The following is a 14,961-nucleotide window of genomic DNA, read 5'->3' as shown; positions in this document are numbered from 1 at the left end:
TATTTTTTCTAATTTTGTCATACGTAGTTCATACAGAAAGAACTTGGTGCACCAGTAGGTCGGGGGCTCTATTGTAACGTATTCGTGATGGTTACATGTGTATGTCATTCGTTGGTTTGATCGCAATACTTCAAGCAATACCAAATATCCAAAAAGCAAAAAAACAAAAAAAAAAATCATTTGCAAGATTGGCGAGTAGTACCAAACATGTGTAAGTCATTTCAGTAGATCGAGCTGCGTCAAACTTTGTTGGTTTGGTCACAGTATTCCAAGAAATAACATATTTATATACAAACCCATTTTTCACGCTGGCAGCCACATTGGATTACAGATTATGCTCCTTGATATTTTGTGGATATCTACTATTAACCAGGGGGGCGCGGTGGCTCAGTGGTGGAGCGTTCACCTCTGGTGCTTGGGGTCCCGGGTTCGATCCCAACCTCCACCAAGTGAACTTTGTGGTGGACAAACACCGTGCTCGTGGGTTTTCTCGGGGTTCTCCCGTTTCCTCCCACTTTCTTCAATCCACCATTTCACTCATCTCTCATAATCACCGTCTCCTTTAGCCTAACCGGCATAACCGTGGGACGTAAAACTTAAAGATTTCATTTCATTTTTCTACTATTAACCATAACCGTTCGCTTCTCCAACACCAGTGGTGTGAGCTGGATATGCGTTCGATACATAGTGCGGCAATTTGAACTCAGGATGTTGCGTTTTTGAACATTTTGCATATTTTAGTCACTTACTAATCAACATTAATGCCAAATTTGTTTTCGTAGCTTAAGCAGTTTGGTACGCTTATCCTTTCGATACAGGTTTGAAGCGGCCCTCTTGGATTCAAGGTGGCAATAGATTTTCAATTAAGCTTTTGTTTACATTTTGACCCACCGCAATTTTGGACAGGATTGTCGTAGAAAGTCGAGATGCGCTCCGTCTTCTTTCGCTTAACAACAGCTTTCAAACGATGTCCTACCTCTCTTGCCATTGGAAACTTTATAGTTGGACCCCATCTGGGACCATGTGGGGACCCTGGGACAAGACGTTTTCACTTTAATCGTTGTACTTTGAAAATAATGCCACACATCCTTTCCTGTTTTCACATTCGTCTTACCGTTTCCGATTTATAGGGGTGACCATGGACTTTTCAATTGTTTTCGTTTACACTTTGACACATAGCCATTTTGCACAGGGTTGTTGTAGATAGTCGAGACTTGCAGCATTTTCTTTCATTTTACAACAGCTTTCAAATGATGTGCCACTTAACCCCCCTTGCCATTTGAAAATTTTGAGTTGGACCCCGTCTTGGACTCTGCGGGGGACCCTGGGACAAAGTTTTTACCCCAAAAATGTTTGTCGTTGAAAATGGTGGGATACGTGTTGGCCGAGTTTTCCACTTACTCAACCGTTTTCGAAGAAATGACTCGGTTCAAACTATTATGCCAGGTAAATTTTTTGTAGTTCGTACATTACAAAATATGTTGTAACTCACGATTTTCCGCTCGGTGGCACGTATAACTTGGGAATTCATCTAGTTATAACATATCAAATGGAAACACAATTGTCTCGTTCGGATCTCAGCGGAGCCACTGCGTGACCCTTCCTTGTTAGTAGTACAAATATAGCTGTTACTGTTGGAATTAGCTACGTTCGTAACATTATTGCCAACTAGTTGCTGCATCGTCCCAATTTCGTGTGGTGGTGGCGAATTTCAGAACTAAAGCAAGTGAATGAAAAAGGCACAAGTCCTAAAAGGCAAAAGTCCTAAACGCCAGAAGTCCTAAAAATCATATCGTGGCACAAGTCCTAAACAGCAGAAGTCCTAAACTGCAGAAGTCCTAAACGGCAGAAGTTCTAAACTGCAGAAGTCCTAAAATTTAGGACTAGTGCTTATATTTTTAGAACTTCTGCCTTTTAGGACTTCTGGATGTCACCCTACACACACACATCTGGAGAAAAGTCAATTACAGATTTAGTGGAAACAGGGGACAGAATCGTGTTTGTTAAAATTATTTAAAAATGAAATTAAGGTCACTAAAAATAATTTAGCTAAAGGAGACGGATGGCTAGTGAAAGTAAATCCTACTGAAAGTAAAATTTTCCTGGTTTCCTCACGAGAATTGAAACCGAGACTACATGTACCAAAGGAGCACTCGCTAACTAGTAGACAAGCAGGAAGGGTTAGTACTAAATTAACGGTGTCATACAATTTCTCCATGTGTATGACGATGTTTCGTCCTCTCGAAGTCTATTCGGATCATACCGTGTCACGGGTCTGATTGTTTCCAGGTCACGAAATTCGTAACCGTTTCATCAATGCTTCCCAATACCAAATACAATACGGGTAAGAACTGATTGTGGTCAGATACTACTTTATAAAAGCAAAGTTTAATTCCCGGAATTTAATTCCATGTGGTTCGGATTCCACTTTAATCTGTAGTTCTATGTCTTATATAGGTTCGCTACTGAATGGGACGCTAAACTCAAATCAACTATAATCAACTATAATATAGCGTAATCAACTATAATAAGTAATAGAAGATATTCTAGAAATGACTGTAGACCATTTTCTTTATAATAAACTGTTATTCGTATAATAATAAACATTCTGTAAAACCTTCAAATATATTCAAAAACAATATATATAAATTTTGAAGAAAAAGCAATTTAATGATTAACAACTATTATTATTTAGGTTATCAGAAAATACAGGTTATATCCACTAACCAGACATCCTGTCGGTACAATAAATCAAAATATCAGGTAGTGGAAAGTAGGCCAATTTTACAAATATGTGTCAAAATCGGCCTACCTACCGATAAAAAGTTGTTTGTGCAAAGATGAATCCCCTTAAATTGTATTCAAATATAGGCCTATATCAAAAAAAAATAATGTAATAAACAAGTGAAAATTAAACTTCAGCATGTGTATTCCATATACTCACTATAAACCATCACTAATCACCACACAGAGCATAAATTCCAACCCGGACTCTATCTCGCCCAAAACAGTCATCCTGGAACCAACTCTTGCAGTCATTACTCTTGAATCAATCTTTCCCATCAATTGCATTGTAATAATAACCGCCACACTTATAACCATAGTTTGTGTTACGTTTCCTTGAGATTCCTTTCCATTTTGCTACTGAGTACCTTCCTTTCTTGACTGTTCATTTCAGCAACATACAATACAGCAAAAATACAGTTTCCATATTACAAACGTTCAATTTACACTGATTGAGACAATTTTGTTTCCGGTCACCTGTATACTAGACACCTCATCTAATACTCCTATACGTCCTACTTTTATATAACTACTGATTCGCTCGTTTCTGACAATCGCTTAGAAGCAATTATTACATTTGTAAATTATGTGCAATCAACTCGACATTAAAATTTGAGTTAGCCAGAACACAATTTCTTTTTCTTTTTCTTTTTTTTTTTTTTTTTAATGAACTTTACTTTGCGATTCAACCACCCTCGATCGCAGGCAACGGAAGGCCAACTTTTGTGAACAATAGATCCCGTTTCTTTCTGTCCTCGTGGCCCACACACAGGCTGAGCAATTAACAGTTAAAATTCTCCGAGGAACTGCTAAAACATCCTTTTTACATTGGAAACATTCAGAGATCCTTTGGCTTTGTAAGCATGTCATAAACTCAACCTAAAACGTTACAATGAACTTTTTTTAAAAGAGAACAACGAAAAACCGTGATCATAACAAACCAAATTGCGAATTTTAATTTTTTTCTGAAAGAAAAGAAAGATCTTTTTGTTTATAGATAGGTACCCGCCCTAACACCGAAAGATGCTACGGCAGTTGCAATACATTCGTCGAACATTACACACGGGCGCTCTATGCACACACACACACACACTCTAACAAATATCGACGAACCTTTTTTTTTTCAAGTGATTCTTAGTTAAAAACTATGTGCTAGTACATCGCCGTCGTGGTGCTTTGTTAGGAGCCGACCAGTTAACATTTCCTATTGCTTATTATCGTTCAAACCCTGTAGACTACATTGATAAATATTTTTCGAATTATTTTCCTTTAAGAAAAAGTGTTATCAAAAGCAGAAGTGGTTTGTTGATAGTGGCGGTGATCGAACTAGTTGATAGTGGCGGTGATCGAACTAGTTGATAGTGGCGGTGATCGAGCTACCTATGGTTCTAGTTGGTAATCGGTTGCTGAATGTCTGTGCTTCTAGTAACAATAGAAAAGGCTGCACATGTTTTGAATAGACAACATAGTGGAAAGTGTCAGACAAATCCATAGGAGAACAGAAGCAAACATCTACATCCCATGGAAGCCCTAGCATATGCTCTGTGAAGAGGCAAATGAGCGACCAGCCGAGTATACAGCCCATGAGATGCACACGTCGGGGTCCGAAGCAAGGACTTCAACCATGGAACTGTGACGGAAGCATGGCCCAGATGGAAAGGAGCACGAGAAGCTAAGTGCCAGTGATACATTTTAACAAGTTTAACGCAGAAAAGAAAGTACGTGCCTGGTAAGAAGCAGTCATAAAAGGAAATGGCGACCAGTTGCGGTGAGAAGGTAGGAAATATAGTTATTTTATTTCTTCCCCATTATGACTCAAGGCCGGACTATTTTGGCAGATGTCATACGTCGATTTCTTTACTTCATTCCCCAATCGGGTCGAGACTGATGGTCTTGTTTGATTCTCCGCTCCCATACGGAATGAACAATTAGCGTGCCCTAATTTTTATACAATAACCACGAATCCAGTAGTATGTCAGTGATTCATTTTATTTTATCGATTCATTTTATTTTATTTTACTTTATTTTATTGAAGAACTAATACATTTTATTGCATCACATTTGGAGTTCTTAACTTCCCATCATATATTAAGGCATTCTGTTATATAATTGATGAAGAGAGGTCAGAACAAGAAGCATATTTGTATCCAGTCTTAATATTTAGAATAATATTCATGTCTGTGGAAATGCAAATTTGGGAGTTGCGCTTTGAATAAAATATAAATTCAATATTATTGATTGTTCGATGATAATTGTCTGGATAGGCACTTCGTAAACGTAAATGAATTGTAGTTGCACATCTGTAAAGGTTTTTGTAAAAGCAAGAGTTTCGGTCTATCGATAGATTAGATAATATACATAAAAGTTAGAATAATTCATCGATACGTATTTAATCAAGTGACACGTTACGCAGACGGAATCTCATTACTAAAGACAAAAAGTTAATTGATTCAATGTAATGTCCAATTGATATCCCAACTAATTTGTACCAATATTATATGTGTATTTTATTGTTTGTTTGTATGGTAATTAACATTGATTTTCTTTGATAATTTTGATTAGATAAAATTGAATACTAATTTGAAAGTTTATATGTATGAATATTTACTTATATGATATATGTATATATGTGAATATTAAGATCCACAAGTGCACTTCTACCCTAATGTATCTTTTCTATAATTTCACGTTTCCAGTCGCATTCTCTAGCAAGTCATGACTTTAAAGTAAATCAAAATTATCCAATCATCACTTCTCTACGGTCTTTTCATTTTTCTATTCTTTTTTTATTTAATTCTTCCTTAATAATAATATCTGGAGGTGATAAATGAACTTGAATTCAAGTAATAACAATCTGTTTGCCACTGTTTAGTTGTAAGCAGAGATATTAAAATCTCATTTACTGTTAGAAATTATTCAAAAACACATATGATACCAATTCAGAGTAATTGTATTTTTTGAGCCTTAATTGGAAATTAATAAAAGGAACTGTTAATCAGAAGTATGAAATGATTAAGGAAATCACATAATTGTATGCTGAGGTAACAGACTAAATTCTCTATTTAACGTTCTCAGGAGGAATCCTTCTGATTCCATAAACATAATTCAGGTATTGCCATTAATATTTTCGAAATTCAAACAATGGTGTTGATTCCTGTTGAAAAGATGTTTTTTTTTTATGTTGTTTAATTTTTTTCTTTTATTGTTGACTACTCTAAATTGTTATTCCATTCACTAGTAACTACTGTGTTTAATTAATTAAAATTTTATTGCTGTTAGCAAATAGCACCTCACCCCTGCTAGGCATGGTGAAAGTTTTTTTTTTTTTTAAGTCTTGACATTACCAGTAATTTTGGAGATGCCTGAACTGACCACCACAGTCGTAATTAATTTGAGTTATTTCGAATTATTTCCATTATAGCTTTTATTTCAATAAATCTAAAATCTACCGCAGCATTCAGCAATTGGATTTTTATTCAAAAATTCACTTGCTTCCCCAAGTTTTAGTCGGTACAGTCTGTCCCATAAAAGCTGCATTAGCGAGAAAATTTTCTTTCAGCTTTGCAGCGTGTGACCATTCTGTGGAGGTTGCGTAAAACGGATGTTTATTTTGTTTTGTTAAATTCTAATTAGCTGCGCAACTACTTTTTCCTAGCGCCCTGGTTATACCGTTTTGGGGGAAAAGTAGGACGCCGAGATCTGTATATCATTAGAAATAATACCTTTAAATTTCTCTACGTTTCGTGAATCGCTAATTGAACATTAGACTTGGAGACCTGAGGTTCAAGCCCCGCGGCGTTAACTTCAGCTTTCCATGATTTAGCTTACTATCGCACCGGTGCAATCTTCGGAAACAAACCATCAAAAGCCCAACCTTGGTAGGCAAATATAAATTTACATATTAATTTATTCAGATCTGGCGAACCCAAGCATAATGCATGTCATTATGATAATTATCATATGCTCATATTCAGGAATCGAGGTCAAATTTACATATCTAATAAATTTGACCAAAATCAACCTTCACACGTTTATCTCGAGTTCGTCATTAAGCAGAAAGTTATATCAGCCATTTTTATCACTTACCTTTTTATTTAGGATTATACATCAGGATGTTTCCGTTTACCAAGACGGCGTTTATGTCACTCAGTTTCAGAAAGCCTGACTGTGTGTTGGAACAGGAACCGTTGGCTCCAAATTTCGCCACGCGCGGCGCTGCGAAACACAATATTAAGGGTAGTCCGTCTTTAACAAGTTTTAGGGTCTTTGAACAAATGACACTATATTGATTTTTTCCATGTAATGACATAGTGACACTTTGAACCATGCTGTCTGTTTTCTTTAGGACTTTAGTATATATGAGTATATTATTTCTTTAAAAAATAATTTTAGTTATATTTAAGTCCAGAAATCATAGTGATTGGTACGGCAACTTGGACATTAGTCCCAGGCGTGGTCAGAGTGACTTTAACGGCTGGGATACTGCGGGATTGAATGCAACGGGAAACCATCACTCTATTTTCCCTAGTATGCTTGCAGCAAAAGAGAACATATGCACAATGGTCTTTCGCAGGTCAAAATATAGTTCCGAAGTTAAAATATCCCCCCATTCGGATTTCCGGGAGGGGGATGTCTTGGGAAGGACTATTGAATGAGAAAGTAATAATAGGGGGAAAATAGACGAAAAAACAAAGACAAGGAAGAGCAAAAGGTTTAGGTTTAGAATGGAAAGTACGTACTATGTTACAGGGAGGAAAATTAGAAATCTTAAAGAAGAAATGAAACAAAATAACCTAGATTTGGTAGGAGTTCGTGAAATTAAATGGGAAGGTAATGGAACGTTGAACAGCGAAGGATATAGAATGTTTTACTAGGGTAATGAAAAGGGTGATCATAATTGCGTAGGAATAATTCTTGGAAAGCGCTTAAAGGAGAAGGTAGTGAAAGTACAATTTATTCATGATAGAGTTGTGATGTTAAGAGTTAAATGGAAAACGAAGGATCTAGTAGCGATAAAGAAATATGCACCGACGACTTCACATGCAACAGAAGAAGTGGTGGAAAATTATGAGAAAATAGAAGAAATTACAGATGGGAGAAGAGGAGTGCATGCGTAATTGTAATGGGAGATTTCAATGCAGTTGTGGGAGAAAAACAGTAAAACAGTATCGTGGGCAAATATGGTTTAGGAGAAAGAAATGAAAGGGCAGAGGAACTAGTGAATTTCTGTAGACAGAATTGACTAGTAATTGGGAACACTTGGCTCAATCAGCGCAAGGGAAGAAAATATACATGGAAATAAGCAATGGACGGCAGAAGATAGCAGATAGACAAGTACAGGAATACTTAAAGAAAGCAAATACCCTTCCCGGGGTGATATTTCCTCTTATCATAATCTTGTGCTGGCGAAATAGATATTCAACTGAAAAATGTTACCAGAAGAAAAGTAGGTAACAAAGTGTTGAATACTGAAAAGTTGAAAAACGAGAAAATAAGAAATCTTTTCGTTCAAAAATTCGAAGAAAAATATTCAAACGAGAATAGAATAGGCGCAGGTAGTAGCGCACGGCAGGAGCACATTAAACTTTGCTTACAGCAAGCTGCAGAAGAAGCAGAAGGTTGCCGCGAACACAAAACGACTAAGAAACCATGAGTTACAGAGCAGATGTTGCAGAAAATGAGGGAAAGGAAGACGTGGAAACAGGTTAATACAGAAGAGGGCAGAAAGGTGTACAGAAAGTTATACAATGAATTACGTAGAGAAACAGACAGAGCGAGGGAAGAGTTTTACAGAAGAAAATGCGAGGACATAGAAGAATTAGAAAGAGTTGGAAAATATGAGAAAATGTGCAAGAAAATGAAATCTATGTAATTTCGGAGAAAACAAGGGGATATTACGATGGCAGTAGAAAATAAGAATGTGAAGGTAGTCAGAAAGAAAAATGAGGTCATAGGAAGATGAAAAGCGTGCGCTGAAGACTTATATGAGAGTAAGTATAGACTGTGTAGCCTAAATGTTGGAGTAGAAAATGAAGTAGACGAGGATGATAAATGATTTAGTATTCTTCGGGATGAGTTTGAAAACTATATCCGAGATTAGGGATGGAAAGGCAACCTCGATAGATAATATACCAATCGAATATATCAATCAAACATTTAATTGACTAAAAATAAGGGAGACAAGGGAAAGAAAGAATTGTTCCGACTATGCAATGAAATACATGAAACAGGAGAGTGGCCAAAAGAGTTCCTAAGGACGATCATGATATCGATGGCTAAGAAATCAAACCCAAAGAGATATGAGGATTATAGAACTATTAGTCTCATATGCAGCTAAATTTTTGCTCCTAATGCTGAACAGGTTATATGGAAGAAAAAATGAAGAAGTGGAGGGGGAGCAGTTCGGGTTTAGAAGAAGTAAGGGCACAAGAGATGCTGTTGGATTATTAAGGGTGATCGATGAAAGATTTATTGAAAAAGGAAAAGAGGTGTATGTTGTCTTTATTGACCTAGAAAAGGCTTTTGATCGCGTAAATTGGAAATTGTTGTTGGGAGTTCTAAAGAAGATAGGGTTGGAATGGAAAGATCGAAGACTCATAAGAAACTTATACATGAACCAACAAGTAAGTGTTACGATAGGAGAAGAACTGACGGAAGAGAGTTCAATTGGAAGGGGAGTTCGACAAGGATGTTGTCTCTTGCCAACACTATTTAATGTCTATCTAGAAGAGATAGTGCAAAAGAGTTTATTGCAGACGATATAGCGCTTCTTGCAGAATCTGAAAAGGAAATCAATAAAATGTTAGAAAACCTGAGGGCTTTGAGGAATATGGGATGAAAATAAATGTTAGAAAGACAAAAGCCATTGTGATTGGAACGAAGAGGTCTGTGTCAAATATAAAAGTGGAGGAAGAAAAGTCTGTTTTGTGGGACCTTGAACAAAGATTTGAGAAAAAGACTCATAAAATTCTTCGTGCGGAGTGTTGTTCTGTATGAGGCGGAAACGTGGACAGTACGTAAAGCCGATTAAAAACGGATTTAAGCCTTCGAAATGTGGGTGTGAAGAAGAATGGAAAGAGCGAGTTGGGTCGAGGGTTAAACGAATGAGAGGGTGTTAGAAATGGTTGGGGAGAAAAGAAAACCCTTCTAGAAATTGTTCAGAAGAGGAAGAGAAACTGGTTGGGGCATTGCCTAAGAAGAAATTGTGTCATGAGGGACGTCCTAGAGGGTATGGTGACGGTAAAGAGAGGGAGGGGCGAAGGAGACTACAATTAATGGATGGTATAAAAACAGAAATATCATACGCGAAGACGAAGATGTTAGAGACAATAGAGGTCTGCAAGGGCCGGAATGTTTAGCCCAGGCCCGTGAATTTACAATGCGAGGCCGACCCGAATCCGAAATATGTTTTAGCATTTAAGCCCGAGCTCGTCTGATAATCAAATGAGCTAGAAATAAGCCCGAATTACAAAAACTTAATAAATAACGCAAAATTGTGTTTTAATTACAGTAATTCAAGGTTTAATTTTGCAGTTGTGCTTTAAAAGTTGTTCAAAAAGAACGGCGCAATATATATCGTTGTACAGTATATTTACAAAGTTAGGTCCAAAAGGCCCGAGAAATATGATTGTACATTTAAAAAGTTACGACCCGAGCTCGGCCTGGGCATTAAGTAATATATGCTTTTAGGTCCGAGCCCGGCCTGGGCCCCTTGCAGACCACAAGGGGACGACCGTGGAGCATAGAAGCTTCTCAGTGGCTGCAAGTGACCTGCCAGTAAGGGCAGAATACCCATGGTGATTATGATGATAGGTCCAGAAATAAATGAAGATAATGGAATCCAATATACTGAACACTCACAAAATAACTGAAATCCATCTCGTTGAACCATAGCTATTTACGGACAATAATTGAAGATAACTCAATTTAATTTTCAACTGTAAACCTATTGATAATTTTTATTAATAGAAACATCAAAGTTTTAAAATCCTACTTCATCCACTTCATTTGACAAAAAAGGGGGATTACAGAATTTCGAATTACGCTTATTTTTCTTTTTGCTGTTGTCCAACCTGATTAATGTGAAAACAAAAGGAAAGCGTGATTATGATCCGAACATTGGTTATATTGATAGGAGTCCTCCAATGAAGCATGGAATCAACGGCGCCGACTTTCCAAAATTTATGTGGGTGCATATCAATAGCGAGACGTTAGCCTATATGTTTTCAGGAAAGTCGCGATATTTCATTGATTTAATTTAGTCAAAATATTTTATGAACACTGTCATAAAGGGCTGTGCTGTGATAAATTAAAATATACCGATATTATATGGATAAGTTGGACTGTCCTAGGTCAGTCGGTAACATGGTTGACGTCAACGCAAGAGAAACGGGTTCAAAGTATAAATCTTGTGGGTGCGGCGCACCCACAAGATTATTTGTGTGGGTGCCAAAGCCCCGATTACCCAAGTAGTCGGCGAGCATGCATGGAATAACATGTAGCAGAACGCATGCTTTCTGTAAATATGTGGCTAAAGCCGTAAGCTTCAAGCTATGAAATAACATAGTTTTAATTTCTTCTTGTTACTAAATTTTATTATATTTCTATAGTGTCTTGTGTGAACAGCAAAGAAAAAGATAATGCATTTATGGATCTTGTTAGGGATTGAGCTTTTAAAATCCTTTTACAAATTTGATTAAATCGCGAGGTGGCAGAAAGATAAGCGTACGGAATTCATTCTCATAGTAACAGCCAAAAGATATTATCCGTGGAAACATGCATTTTCTTTTGTGACAAATGATAATTCACATAAGTTAATTGGGATACAAGAGAGTTAATTGGGATAAAGCCTAGATTAGCTTAATTTTATTTGGAGTCAGTTGAACATCAAATAGAAGATCGTATGCTTAAACCTAGAGAAATATACAGGATGATACAAATATTTGTCATAATATTTTGGGAATAGATTCCCCACATTGACATAAGAAAAAAAATCATATGGGCCTGTAGTAGGAACAGGAGCGGATGCAGGACAGACTTCTGGGTGGGCGGTGGGTTCTAATACTGCTATTTAGAGCTACTTTTAAGAGGTCCAAACTCTGGGATGGGTTTTATTTATATCTAAAATAAGAAAGTTTTTTTCTTCTGAGTGGGGATCGCCCCGATCACCCACCCCCGTTGATCCGCTCCTGGGAAGAAAGTGCATAGTTTCTTACTTTATAGGATGCCATAAACGTGAAAAAGCAACTTTAAAGGTCCATAGTTCCACTACTAACAGTTATATATGACCGATCGTAGTTGGGTCAAGACATCACTAAGGAAGTAGTATGTGAACTATTCTTATATCCATCTTTCAAAACGTCTGGTACTTGCACAATCAGTTTTAGAGGGGCTGTTTAGGAGTACTTGATCACTCTCCACTTATCTCTCTAAAAACTGGTGTGCACGTACTGCAGCATCCTTAAACATGGATATTTGGATAGTTCGCATACCAGTCCCTCAGTGATGTCATGACCCGACATATGTACCATAATGGTGGAGCTATGAACTTTTAAAGTTCTTATTCCATACCCTGTAACTCCGAAACTATCCACTTTAGAGCACAGGTCTATATGAACTTTTTTTCTTATTTTGATGTGAAAGATCTGTTCCCCAAACATTGTGACACATTTTTTGTAACACCCTGTATTGGTGAGGTTTGAACCTCATATACTTTACATATGAGGGTGTATAATACTGACTGCTTCCATTACCAGCATATATTCATTTACAAATGTAAATTTCTTGTGATTCTCTTTATTCTATTTAGAATAATTTATTTTTATCAACTTCTCTTACAACTTATTACAACTACAACAAGAATCCGACGAAGCATAAAGACACGCTTACGTAATTCCATAATAATGACAAAACGTGCTTATAACTACATTTTACTTTATTAGTATTCTTTGTCCTTGAATTTAATAATTCAGTCTTTCAGAATATCCCTCCACAAGCATATTCAAATTACATGGTCATGATAATCACCATAAATATATGTTTTACTAACCTCCAGTTACGAAAGGATAAAGAAGAAGAAAGCAAGAAAAGAAGAACAAACAATGGTTTCTAAAACAAAATGCATACTTAAGGTCAAATACAAATATACGTTAAGGAAATCTGTTCAGTATACGAGACGCATTCGAAATTCTGGAGATAGTAATCTAAATTAGAGGAGGTAAGTCTGGCTGGAATTACGTTCGTTCATGTAAAGTCTATTTTTACAAATATTGAGTTGGTGCAATTGAAATATCTGTAGCACGTCTAATGGGAAACTACAGTCTGCAACGCAACCAATGGATGGTCCGGGACGCGTGTGTGACGTCACAAACTGTAATCATGTTCAGACAACAGTGTCGAGTGTCCAGTGAATTCAGAAGCAGAATGTTTTTGAATAGTATCGTGTGAAAGTGCATCATTAAAATCATAGAATTGTGAGTGATTCTCTTTTAGAAGTTGGAAGCGAGGCTTTGTAAGTCATCTAGCCTTGGAAAACATCAGTAGTGCATTTTATCCAGTAAATGCAACATACTCCGTTAGTGTGTAAAATTTCATGTCGGCTAAAAACACTAAAAACGATAAACCCTACGGCAATCCACAACCAACATGTTTTTGACGAAGTCCTCAGAGTCACAGCAGAAGGGGACCCTTGAAAATGTGTAATTGCAAACGAATTAGGCATACACCATTCAACTGTCCTTCTGTGACTCTGCTCAATCGGTAAAGGGAAAAAGGTAACATCATAGACTCCATATTGTTTTCTTTCGAGTTGCCTTGTGAATATGTGAATGAAATGAAATCTTTAAGTTTTACGTCCCACAGATATGCCGGTTAGGCTAAAGAAGACGGTGATGAAGAGAAATGAATGAAATGGTGGAATGAAGGAAATGGGAGGAAACGAGAGAACCCCAAGAAAACCCACGCGCACTACATTTGTCCACCACAAAGCTCACTTGGCACGAGCTGGGATCGAACTAAGGACCACATATACGAGAGATGAACGGCCTATCACTGAGCCACCTTGGCCCACACTATGTGAATAATACCATATGAGCTTTTGGGGGTGTTATACTTGGGTTTCGATCCCACGTTAAGCTGTAGATCCACGCCTTCTATAGCCTTTCTGCTGAAACTATGTTAAACTCAAATCAAACCAAATCAAATGAATACTTCTTTCGTCGTGAAATCCAATGGTTCACTGAGTTAGCTTTCATCGTGGTTAAAGCATGTGACTACAGCCGTAAAATGCTTTAATTAACCAGCTATTGAAGTTTACTTTTCTTTCTCTTTGCTTTTAAAAGTGACGTGTTTGCCACCGATATCAATTACACCAACTCAATGACTACTAGACGGTATGCTTATTACTCATCTCTTAACGATATTCCTCAAACTCTCAGAACGGTAATGATGTTTTCTTTCTAATAGCTTAGTGACTGTTTCTGAATGTGATCTTACATTTTCCTTTAAAGAAAACAATTTTAAGTTATGAATCCAAGTTTTTTGTGACTTCCAAATTCATTACCAATCTCACAGACCGATAGTACCGTAATAGACCGATAATAAGTGTATAGTAGAGATACTATGTGGAAAACATGTCTTCATTATTAAAGCCTATTGTTATTATTATCAGTTTAAAAAACGATGTGTCTGTATTGGCTCTTAATACTTGTAAGTCACAAATTCTAATTAGTTGCGAATCGAAAGTCAGAATCTAAAGAAGTTGAAGAAATTATTGTAGCAGGTGCTGACACCTATTTATTTATTAAGTGTCTTTAGAGTGCTTATAGTACGAAGTGCGTCAAAAAAAAAAAAAAAAAGCGGGGTTGATAATTTTTACATGGGATTGGCAATACTCATGAAGGTGAGTTTTCGCATGAGCATGCCCTAGTATTCTGTGTTCTCAACAAACATAGAATCGTCCGAGTGGGGTTGTGTAATACGAGTAGCAGTAATGTTAAATGGCTGCCTATTACAAAATCCCGTCAAATATGAAGTGAGATCTGTCATGTGATTTCTGAATAAGGAAGGACAGAATGCAGCTGATGCCCATAGGAAATTGTGTGCCATCTACGGTCCGACAGTAATAGGTGAAAGGAAAATCAGACAAAGTTATAGAGAGTTTCAAGAAGGATATTCAAG

This window comes from Thermobia domestica, chromosome 8 (assembly GCF_964235325.1).
Source record: "Thermobia domestica chromosome 8, izTheDome1.hap1.1, whole genome shotgun sequence".
NCBI classification, from domain to species: domain Eukaryota; kingdom Metazoa; phylum Arthropoda; class Insecta; order Zygentoma; family Lepismatidae; genus Thermobia; species Thermobia domestica.
The sequence above is the reverse complement of the archived record's forward strand: the minus strand, read 5'-3'. Positions refer to the sequence as shown.